Here is a 10436-nt window from a genome sequence, read left to right as displayed (position 1 = left end):
TTTTTTTTTTTTTTTTTTTTAGTAAGCAGTGGGTTGTGGTCTGTGCCGCCTGGGAGAACTTGCATCTTGCGCTTCCACACCGGCTTCCCTTCTGTTCCCTGCACGGTTTCAGGGTCCGTGTCCTCGAGCCCCGGCCGCCTCCCCATTCGCGGTGTCAGTTCTTGCCGCCGCGGCCTCGGGGCGCCCGCCTCGCCGTAAGTTCCCTCCCCAGCGCGGTAAGGCCCGGCCTCGCAGCACTAGCTCCTTGGAATATGCCGGCTCCACTCTTATCCGCCTTCCAGAAGCGTCGCCCCAGCGAAAGGGCAGACAGGGGTCGGGACGATCAGAACCCCGCAGGGCCTCCGCAACCAAAGGAGCGGCCCTCCTCACTCTGCATCACCCGGGTCACCCGCTCCCGGGGAGGATTCGCGAGCACTGGAAAACTGCAGAACTGGTCCGGCAGTATCCCCAGCAGACAGTGGTCGGCAGCGGCCCTGAGCGCGTTCACGTGGCTGTTTCACGTGGCTGTTTCACAGGCTGAATTCGGGGAGATGCAACTTTCTGGGCACTTGGCAATGCAATACCCTGTGTGTCGCTCTACATTAAAGGACCGGGGGACACTTGACATCTTCAAGAAATCGCACGGGCTGGCGCTTCACATAACCAAACTTCTAACTTGCTTCAGAGGCTCTTAACCCGGTTCCAAATGTGTTCCTTCATCAGCTGCCCTAAACCGATTAGGTGTGTGAGTGGTGAAGGGGCAGACCTATCTCATGGGCTTTCTGTGTGACAGTCCTCAGTGGAGTTCCGAACTTCAACCACGAAGATTTATATAATAAATGGAGAGCATGAAAAATCACCATTCTGCCTTTCCCCTTGCAGATCTCTGCAGTGAACCCTGGGATGCACACACAAGCAGGATTCTGTGAATGAGTTAAGTCCTTAAAATGTTAAAAAAAAAAAAAAAAAAAGAACCACCAGTGCTAAAATCAACATTTGAAATTATGTTTGAACTGTATAAAATAACCTTCTAATCGAAGATGAAATGAGACAGTAATTCTAAACTAATAATGCATCTTTTGTGAACAGCAGACTACTTCATCAGTTTCCCTAATTCAGCTGGTTTTTCAGTGTCCTGAATTTGGGATTTTTTTTTTCTTTCTTGATGCATTTAAAGATTTAAAACAAGTTAAAAGCCTGATTAGTGGCAACCTGATCAGTTTCTGATCAGTTACTGCCAAGGCAGGAAGAAGGCATTCTAGGAGACAGGGTGCTTTTGAACAGCATGGCGGATTAGGCCTTCAGTGAGAAATTATTCCCTGCAACTCAGGGAGCTCTTGCTGAAGAGGAATAAAGCTTTCCTCCAGAGAAAGTATCTTTACTTATACCTGTCCATATGTTTATAAGCTGAATGATCTTCCTAATATGCTGTTTCAAAAATCCAGAAGGAGCCTGTGTAAAGATTTCTAAGGAGCTCCCATCACATCACAGAAAAGTGACATTTCTTCCACCTGTATTACTTACTGGCAGATTAGCAGCTTCTTCAAGATGCTAGTCCTGGAACAACCATTTAGGTAAATTTTTCTATTAAATAGTTATACCTTCCTGCAGCATTCAAATTCAGTTCCTAAATAAAATGGCTGCTCTAGGAAAACTTATTTTTAAAAAATCAAAAAGCACAAACTAATACTGATTTTAACTTTAAAGCAATTCCGGAGCAAAATTTAGGGAATTTGAAACATGTCAGTGGGTTTCATATAATCATGCATTATAGAAAATCTCTTACAGGTTTGTAATATGGTTGATGCTTCCTGGCACTCAAGATATCTTTCTGAACTTAAAATCAATTAGATATGCATAACCTCTGTAACACATCAAGATTTTCCAAGATCCCTATGGCTTCCTCTCCCTTCCCTGTCTGTAATGCCTTTCTTTCCTGTAAGCTCAACTTCATAAGTTCTTAATGAAATCTTCATGAATTTTTAACTATATTTTTAAATGTGCAATTATTTTACGTTTACATGTGATCATATTCCCCCATAATTAGAAACACCGAAAGCCTTAACTGCAAATAAGAAAGCTCCTCTCTGTTCAAGTCACCAAAAATGGTCTTTGGTAACCTAGAGGGGTCCCCAAATCTGCTACCTATTTTTTTCAGATCTTTCTTTCCCAGTTTCTGAAGCTCCTAATCTCAGAGAAGCAGTATCCATGATAGGCCTACCCAAATAGAATTACTTGAAAAGGGAATGGAATTACTCTAAGGGAAAATAATTGCCTATCTATGGATTAAGTGAGTTTGGTTTTAGTAGATTAACTACATCTCAGCTTTTTAAAAAGCCATATATTTAACTTCAACTATTGAAAATCTTATTTGACATGAAGTCATCAGTGCTACTAGCATTAAAATCACAAATGACGTTTTGTATGCCAGTGTTCCTTTTCTGCTATGTGTACTTAAAAGGAAAGACCATCAGCTAATCCAACTTTTTCAGGAGGACTTTATGAGAAACATCTGAAGGATAAACGTCTCTATTTAATACTTGTTAGTTACTGTTTCTGAGTTTTGCAAAAACTTTGAAACATCAGGCCAGTGTACTTTAGGTTTGCAGGAAGTGCCCTGCATAGCAGGTGCCATTAAGGAAAGAGCTGACACCCTCATTTTCTGTGGGTTTGCTGGAGACAGACAAGCTTCAGACAGAAAAGGAGATCTATAAGTCAGTTATCAGTCTATAGATCAGCTAAGCTCATGAAAACTGTTATTTCCCTTAAACCTACATATGTCACAAAAAAACAGCACGATTGATCAAAGATGCCCCTTGTCTCACTTCTCTAAAGTTTACAGGAATTAAAAGTCTTCAAACATTTTCAGAAGGAAAAAAAATGCTAAATTTAAAAATCACCCTAAGAGAATTTCTATAACTTTTGGTTCCTAGAATTAGGTGTGCCTTGACAATCAAGCTTAAGGGGATAGAGTACATGTTCTATGAATAAGAATTTACCTTTAAACCATCACAAATATGGGACTAATACCTGCTAAGTGTTAAAATCAGCTGGAGATACCTTAAAGGTACTTATTTTTTCGGTCTGGTACTGTTCACTGTACTTTAGCCTTCTGATTTTTAAAGTACAGATTCTTGAATCTTAATTGCAATGTAAAAAGCACAGTTTTCAATATTTAAGGATTTTAAAATCACAGTTTACTCAGTAATAATTTCTGAATTATTCCTGATCGACTCAGCCTATAAACTTTACAGAATTCTTCAGCTGTCTTATTTTTCACCTCCTGCCCACCAATCATATACAGAACTGCCAATGAAAACTATACCAAACGATGCACCCTCCCAATGAAACGCCCTGGTGTGGAATTTCATTGGAACCTCACATTTCAAACAGCAGATGTTGTCCTGAAGTGGCATGGCCTGGTCCATGCTCCATTCAGGGTTCCATACATCTTAGTTCATTTAGGCTTGATCCAAAAAAAAGTCTCCTGAGACTGAATTATTCTTTTGCAAAATATCACAAGATGAAATCAAGAATATGGTTTCACTGCCTCATTCCTTCATTACGGCAATTTGAGAGTTAGTTTTCATCTGAATTGTGAGTTTTCAGTCTCTTTTTGTAAAAACCCATGTAACATACAACTCTGGAGTATTTTTAGGTGTTTTACGCCATCTCCCCTAAAAGTCCAGGGAGCTAAAGCTGCAAATTTCCACAAGAAAATTAACCAATAGGATGTCACACTGGCTTCTGAAGGTACTTCCAGAGACAGATTTAAATAAAATGACACTTAGCTCTTATTATTTAATTTCATTCTACAGCATAAAAATTACCCAAATATATACAATCAGATGTTTAAAACATACTCCTGTGTCTCACACACACACACATCACCTCACCTCCCTTCCAAAAAAAAAAGTAAAGCCCACTAGCTGTTTGAGGCCAGCAATCAATCCAATTTACTGCAGGTACAATTTATATGTACACTGCATGCCACAACAAAACCACAGTGTGATGCCAACAGGGCCCTTAAGAAAGTTTTCCCCTAAATCTCTGGAAAGAAGCTTTAAAAGAAAGCAAGGATTACAGTCAGCTAGAAGGTAGGGAGGGGACTTACCTCAGACCCAGCCAAGCGGAAATCAGAGCAGTAATTCTACAAGTCGACAGAGTACACTTTCAAAGCTATAATGGTGTGAAGAAGTGCTGGGCACCATGGCCTGAAGGCAGCGCTAATACACTGATGACTGATGGCGGGGAAGGGCAGACAATGAATTTGGGGCTTGAAAACTAACAGAAACCATGCAGCACTTTGACAAATGGGCTTTCACAATTTCATTCATTGAATAACCTTTAAGCACAAAATTGGCTCGAGTTCTCCTGGGAATTATGTGACAGGTCGTTGGACGATGATGTAAGTATTTTCTTTTTTAATTATGACTTGTATGCAAAATGCAAAAGCACCCTAACATGAGGACACAACCCTAAATGCTGCAGATGCATGTGTGGAGCGCCACACAATATTGCCTTTCAGGAGGGGGGCTGGAATGTCCCAATGCCACCTTATTAACTAGGTAATGGCCTGTTCATTCAGTTTCTTTAGAGAGCCATAGATTTTCTGGGACGTTTTGTCGGATTGAAATATACACACATGGAACAAAAAACACTTTCACATTAAAAAAAAAACAACAACCTGAAAGTGGTCATGAGTAGCTAAATGTGGCACTAAAATATAGTGCATTAGAATTACAAGTAGAAAAAGTCTAATTTTAAGGGGTGAGGCAAAGGAAAAGTGCCTTGAAACAATTGAGACACCACATAAAGTTTGCAGTCGAATACACTTGCCAACACAGTTAACATTCAATTTCTTTCCAACGGCTCCCCTCCCTTTCTTTCCCTGTAAAACTAGCCGTTCGATGGAAAAATCATAATTTTGGCAATTTCGAAAGAGAGCATGAAATACCTAGTGTCTCTAAATTAACAAGTACCACTTACTCCAGGCAGCATTGCCTTTAACAGCTTCTAAAAACTTAAGAAAAGGATCTTAAAACAGGAAGCTTAGTGAGCTCATAAAACTGTTGTTGGAGCCAGGAACACATAGCATATTTAATCTGCAAACTGTGAGAGTCTACAGTGATTTCAGCAAGATCTGAGGCATGCCCTCAAGGTTTGCTGGGATCTGGGATTAGGGGGTTGATAAGAACCTCTACTGCCCATGGACATGTTTTTCTTCTGCAGTTAAACACAAATGCACAGAGACATTTGACTGCTGCTTGGCATTACTGCTCAAGTTATAAAAAAAGCTTTGCAGCTCCTTTTGCTGTCAATATATCAAAGTTAAAAAAAAAAAATCATCAAAGTGTGAAATTTCATTTAAAGTCTTCGCCAGTCTACAGCTCTATTTCACAGGCCCATCAAATAAAAGTAGAGATGAAAAATACACTGAAAGTACTTGAAAAAAGTTTGTGGTGCTCCCCTGCCCTGTTGTTGTTTACTCTGTCTCCCTTTATTTGCTTTGAAACTAGAACAAATCAATTTTCATCTGGAAAAATGACAACAGGAAGTGAAGGGCAGCATCTTCTAGTAGCCTTTCATGAAAAGACAACCTGAAGCCATTATTAGAGTAGAATCTTATACTTACCAAATGAAATACACACATACAAACAATTTCTTCTACAGTCATGTCAGCATTTTAATTGACTCTCATGATATAAGTTGGCAGAAAATTTCTTGACTCTTCCAAAACAGATCAGACTGACTATAGAATACGGATGCCAGCAAAACTAAAACCTCCTTCAAAGAATTTTTTAGCTGGGGATTTACAACAATTGCATAAAGAAGAAAAGGCTGACTTTTAAGATAATCTACTATAGTCTAAAAGCATTAACATTCCATTACTAAGGTTTTCTTGAGGATTTCATGACTCACTGATTCACTTTTCCTTCAAGACTGGTTTTTCTTAGTACACTACTGTCTCCATATAAGCGAGTGCATGGAACAATGATTATTAAATTGTTTCCTTTCATAAACTCCCAAACCTTATCCTCCTAAAAAGGGGGCAAGGATAAACAGGACAGCTCGCATAGATGGAATGACCCCTAAATGGCGAAGCACAGAGGAAGTCTGAAACCCTTACTGCATGCAGGTAATTAAGAAAACTGGCCAAGAAACAAAGGAAAGTTCAACTTTTAGGCTAGGGCATCAAACTGATAAATTAATGACTTTCATTAAATAAGTAATGAAATAACTCACCAGAGTCATTTTTTATCAGTACTGAATTTTCTCATTTCTGTCTGTAGTACTTTGCAAATTCGACATACTGGAAAAGTGTATTTATGTCAGGGTCCAATCAAGGAATCCAAACATGTTAACGGTACCAAGAATTCTTAAGTATCTGAGTTGAACCTCCTAGCCTATTCATAACAATATAGTCTATACCTTTTAAAGTGCTTCTGTGTGTGTGAAATTTCACTGGACACCTCTCACATTGGACTCATTCAGGCATCTGAAACCAAAGCTTTCCTAGGCTGACTTTAAGAATTATATACCCTGAAAGGCTCTCCCCTTAGGCAGGCAGTTTCTGATTAAATAGCTTTTAGTGTAAAATAAACCTCTTCTCTCTATAAGTATGCTATTACAACTAATTTAAATGTTAGCTCATGTTTGTTTTAGGTCTGACTACAGGCCAACTGGCCGAAGTGTTTGTGTACCAGGTTAAGACCAATATTTCCTAACATAAACAAATTCTTTAGATACTTCACACAGTTTACATTGTTAAGGCCAATCACCGCTACTTCAGTATAGCCCCTCAAATGAAATACTGTTCTGCTTTAGAAAGATAGAGTGATTTTGAGGTTATTTCACTACTTTGAAACATAGCATTTTCCTCCTTCAAAATAATCTTGACACATGTAATTAAGAAACTGTCAGACTATTATTAATTTTTAATTTAAAACCTAAATGAAATAATTACAGGAATCAATCAATAAGGCACCTATTCAAATTACAGAGCAATTACATAAATACTCAAAATTAATACTTTAGGCCAAAATTAATACTTTAGGCCAATTCTTGAAGATTTCTGTCTATAATATGCTAAGACACCAAACAACACAAAAAGTGTAACATGGGGACCGTGAATAGTTCCTGCCTTAAATAGAAATGGCCATGGCAGAGGCTCCACCAGCTATGCCCAAGGCACTCAAGCTGGAACTCTTTTAAAAGTTAATTTATTTCCACCAGACACATATTTCAGGGATCTCAGAAATCTCCCAATTCTGTCCAAAATCATATTGGGAGGGAAAAGCTTAATTACTGCGCATTTCCAGCAAAGGGCTCTGGGGAGGAAAAGGAGAAAGGTAAAGGAGCGAAGAAAGGTGTTTTCTAGAACCAGTCTGGCTAATGCCACTGGCCAGGTCTCTGCACAGCGACCGACCCTTCATACCTCCGACTAACGGGGCTTTTTTACTTGGAGATGCGGACGGTCCATCATTTCAAACTGAAATGGCAGCTGGAAAATGTGGAACAGCTGGCAGAGAGCTGGGAGAAAATGTTTTACATAAATATATGTACATATAAACTGGCAGAGGGCCACGAGCGCTGTACCCAAGGCCAGAATCTATCCGGGACTGCACACTACGGAGATGAGACCCCAGGGCGGGCGGGAGGAGTCGCCCGGAGGATGCCTCCCGCACAGTCTGTTTACGCTAGGTCAGCCAGGGAAGCGTGGGTCCAGCCGCTCTCCGGACAGCATCTCCTGAAGGAGGTGCCATCGCTGACTCCAGCACAAAGTTCAGGGGAGGATAAAAGGCCTGGCTGTGCGGTGGTGCTTCGGCATCTGGCAATCTGCTTATAAGTCACTTCACAAACTCCCTAAGTTTGGGGTAAATATTTACTCCTTCTCCACCTCCTCCCGCCCATGTGCCCTCTGCAACTCCAGAAAGTAACTGTCCCCTGCAGAGTGATTCATACCCAACTCTGCTCGCTGAAAATGCAACCTCTTAAATGATCATTGCAGGCGCCACTGTTACCCACCTATACTACTACCACCACCACCACCACCACCACCCCCGCATCACTCACTCCCCGCAGCTTCTAATGCTTTTATTTCGTCTTTTCCCTTACTTTCCTTCTTTTTTTTTTAAATACTGTCTCTGGAAAGGAAAAGAAATGAAAGAATCCCAAATCATCCACAGATGGTACAACTTTCACTTTTCCTCTCTTAGGACGGAGGCGCGCCTCTTTCTCCCGGCTCACACCCCACCCCCGATGGGAAGCCCAGGCTGGAGGAAGCCCCCGCCGCGGCACTCCTCGCGCGCACCCACCTCACCGCCCGCCGCCTTCCGCGCCCGACCCCCGGGGGCTAGCGGAGTTCCTTTCAGCCCTCGGGAAAGCGAGTCGGGGCGAGGGGTGCAGTCGCCGCGACTGCTCCAAACTTCGTCCCCCGACCTCCCAACTCTGGGAGGTGAAATTCTCCAGCCCGTCTCCGGATGGCCGCCAGGTCAGACGCTGGGAAGGGGAGCATCACGCAGGAGGGGGCGAAGGGAAGACTGGTTCCGATGCCTTACCGGCAGCTCCCGAAATCTGGGCGCCTTTTGACAGCCATTTTCAGTTTCTCCCGCGCCCCTCGTCGGGGACTCCCCTCTCGACCCAAAGGCGCGGGCGCGGCCGCAGGAGCTGGCTCCCCGGAGCGGGGCCCCGGGAAACAAAGAACTTCGGCCGGGACATACCTGCGGCGGCGGCGGCTGTCAAGTCCCCGAACTTCCCATAGACCCGCGTCCCGGGCGCGGGCGGGCGGCTCTGGGTTCCGCGCGGCCGCGGGCGGCTCGGGCTAAGGCAAGAGGCCGGGAAGGGCGCAGGGGTCCCCGGCGACGGGCATGGTGCGGCGCAGACGGCCGCTAGGCGCGCGGGGAGGGAGGGTCGGGGCGGCGAGGGGGCGCGAGGGCGAGTGTGCAAGCGCGCCGGCGGCGGTGGCGGTGGCGTTGCCCCTGCCCGCTCCCGCCCGCTCGTGCGACTCCGGCATCGGTTTCAGGGATCGTGTAATCCGATCCCTTCTGACTCACAGGCCCTGAGTGACAGTTCTGATTTGGTTCACCCGCGAGAGGGAGGGGAAAAAGAAAGAAAGAAAGCCCCCACTGCGCTCCCCTCCTCGCATGCAACCGACTTTCTGGAAGAAGGTCCCATCCCGGCCTGGAAACCCGCGCTGGCTTGGAGGCTCCCCCAGTCCCTACCCGCGCAGCCTGCGCTACTCACGGGTGGAAAAGTTGTCCTCGGCTCTGCTCTTCCCTCCCTCGCGCTCCCTCCTTCCCTCCTCTCCTCCTCTTCCTCCTCCTCCCCGCGCTCCTCCTCCCCCAAGTTTTAACAGATGTTGCCGGACTCTCGGCTCGCGCTCCCTCTTCCTCCGCCCCCACCCCCGCCCCGTCCCTTTTCTTTCTGCCACTCTCCGGCGGCGCGGTGGGGACGCGCCGAGCAGCAGGACGCCTGCCACCGCAGGGGGCGAAGTTGGGAAAACTTGGGAGGAGTGCGGCTCGCCTTACTTTTGCTTTCTCGCTCCTTCCTGGCCGCGCCAGGGCCCGCGCTTCCCCACCCGCCGGGTCCCTGCTCCCGCAGCGGGTCCCAGCGGCGACGCGGGCGGCGGCGCGGAGGCGGCCCGGGCCGGGGTCGGGGGCTGCGGGGGGAGCCCGGGCGCCCCGAGCCACGCGCGCGCTCCCTCCCCGCCCTCCGCCTCCTCCTCCCCCTCCGCCCCTCCCCGATCCTCTCACAGACACATTCAAGCCTGCTCCTCCTCTTCCCCCTCCTTGACCCCGCGCCCGCTCAGCGCGCCGAGGCCCCACCCACCCGGCTAAGGGAAGGGGGCCCTGGCGTGATGTCACCGCCGCCCTCCCCGCCCGCGCTCGCCCCGCCGCCCCCCACCCCAGCGCCCTGCGCGCCCGGGCAGCTTGTCCCAGCTCCCGTCGCCTTCCGCCCCGCCTCTCCGCTCCGCTTTCTCCCGGCTCCCAGTTTGGGCTCCCTTTTTCCTTCTTTTAAGGCCTCTCTGATCACAGCCACCCCCTTTCCCTCCTTGACTATCCCTCTCCTTGTACATTTCCCCAGGCCAACCCTGAAACTCCCCTTCTCGCCTGAGGATGCTTTTGAAAGTTCAGGTTTTTCCTCCTCACCGACTCATCTGCCCTCGGAGCCAAATCTGGGAAGTGGGAGCTCCGCACTACGCAGCCTGCTATTCCCCTGGGTTACTTTAGAAGGGACACAGAAACAAAGACCCCAGGCTTGAAGCCTGGACTCCAACGTGGTTTTCCCTGAGCTACCAGAGTGTCTCTGTCCCTGATTGATTTTCAGCGGCCCGTACCAGAAAAAAAAAAAATTATTTTCCCTCCATTCTCAACCAGCCAGCCTGCATCCATCTGTTCGCTTTCAGTATATCCAGCCTGGACCTGTAACCCAAACAAGGAGTTCCCAAGGGAGGA

The 10436-nt window shown here is 46.1% G+C and overlaps 1 protein-coding gene across 1 annotated transcript in view; it reads right to left on the bottom strand.

The window, feature by feature from the left end:
• The window catches only part of GLI3 (GLI family zinc finger 3), a 311788-nt gene extending 302402 nt beyond the window's left edge, over window positions 1–9386 (bottom strand). Inside the window, exon 1 of the mRNA XM_040260131.1 lies at window positions 9226–9386. The gene's annotated coding sequence lies outside the window, so the exon portion shown is untranslated. The remainder of the gene's footprint in view (window positions 1–9225) is intronic.
• Window positions 9387–10436: the final 1050 nt, after the last annotated feature.

Source organism: Oryx dammah, unplaced genomic scaffold (genome assembly GCF_014754425.2).
Source record: "Oryx dammah isolate SB20612 unplaced genomic scaffold, SCBI_Odam_1.1 HiC_scaffold_18, whole genome shotgun sequence".
In the NCBI taxonomy this organism is placed as follows: Eukaryota; Metazoa; Chordata; class Mammalia; order Artiodactyla; family Bovidae; genus Oryx; species Oryx dammah.
The sequence above is the reverse complement of the archived record's forward strand: the minus strand, read 5'-3'. Positions and strand labels throughout refer to the sequence as shown.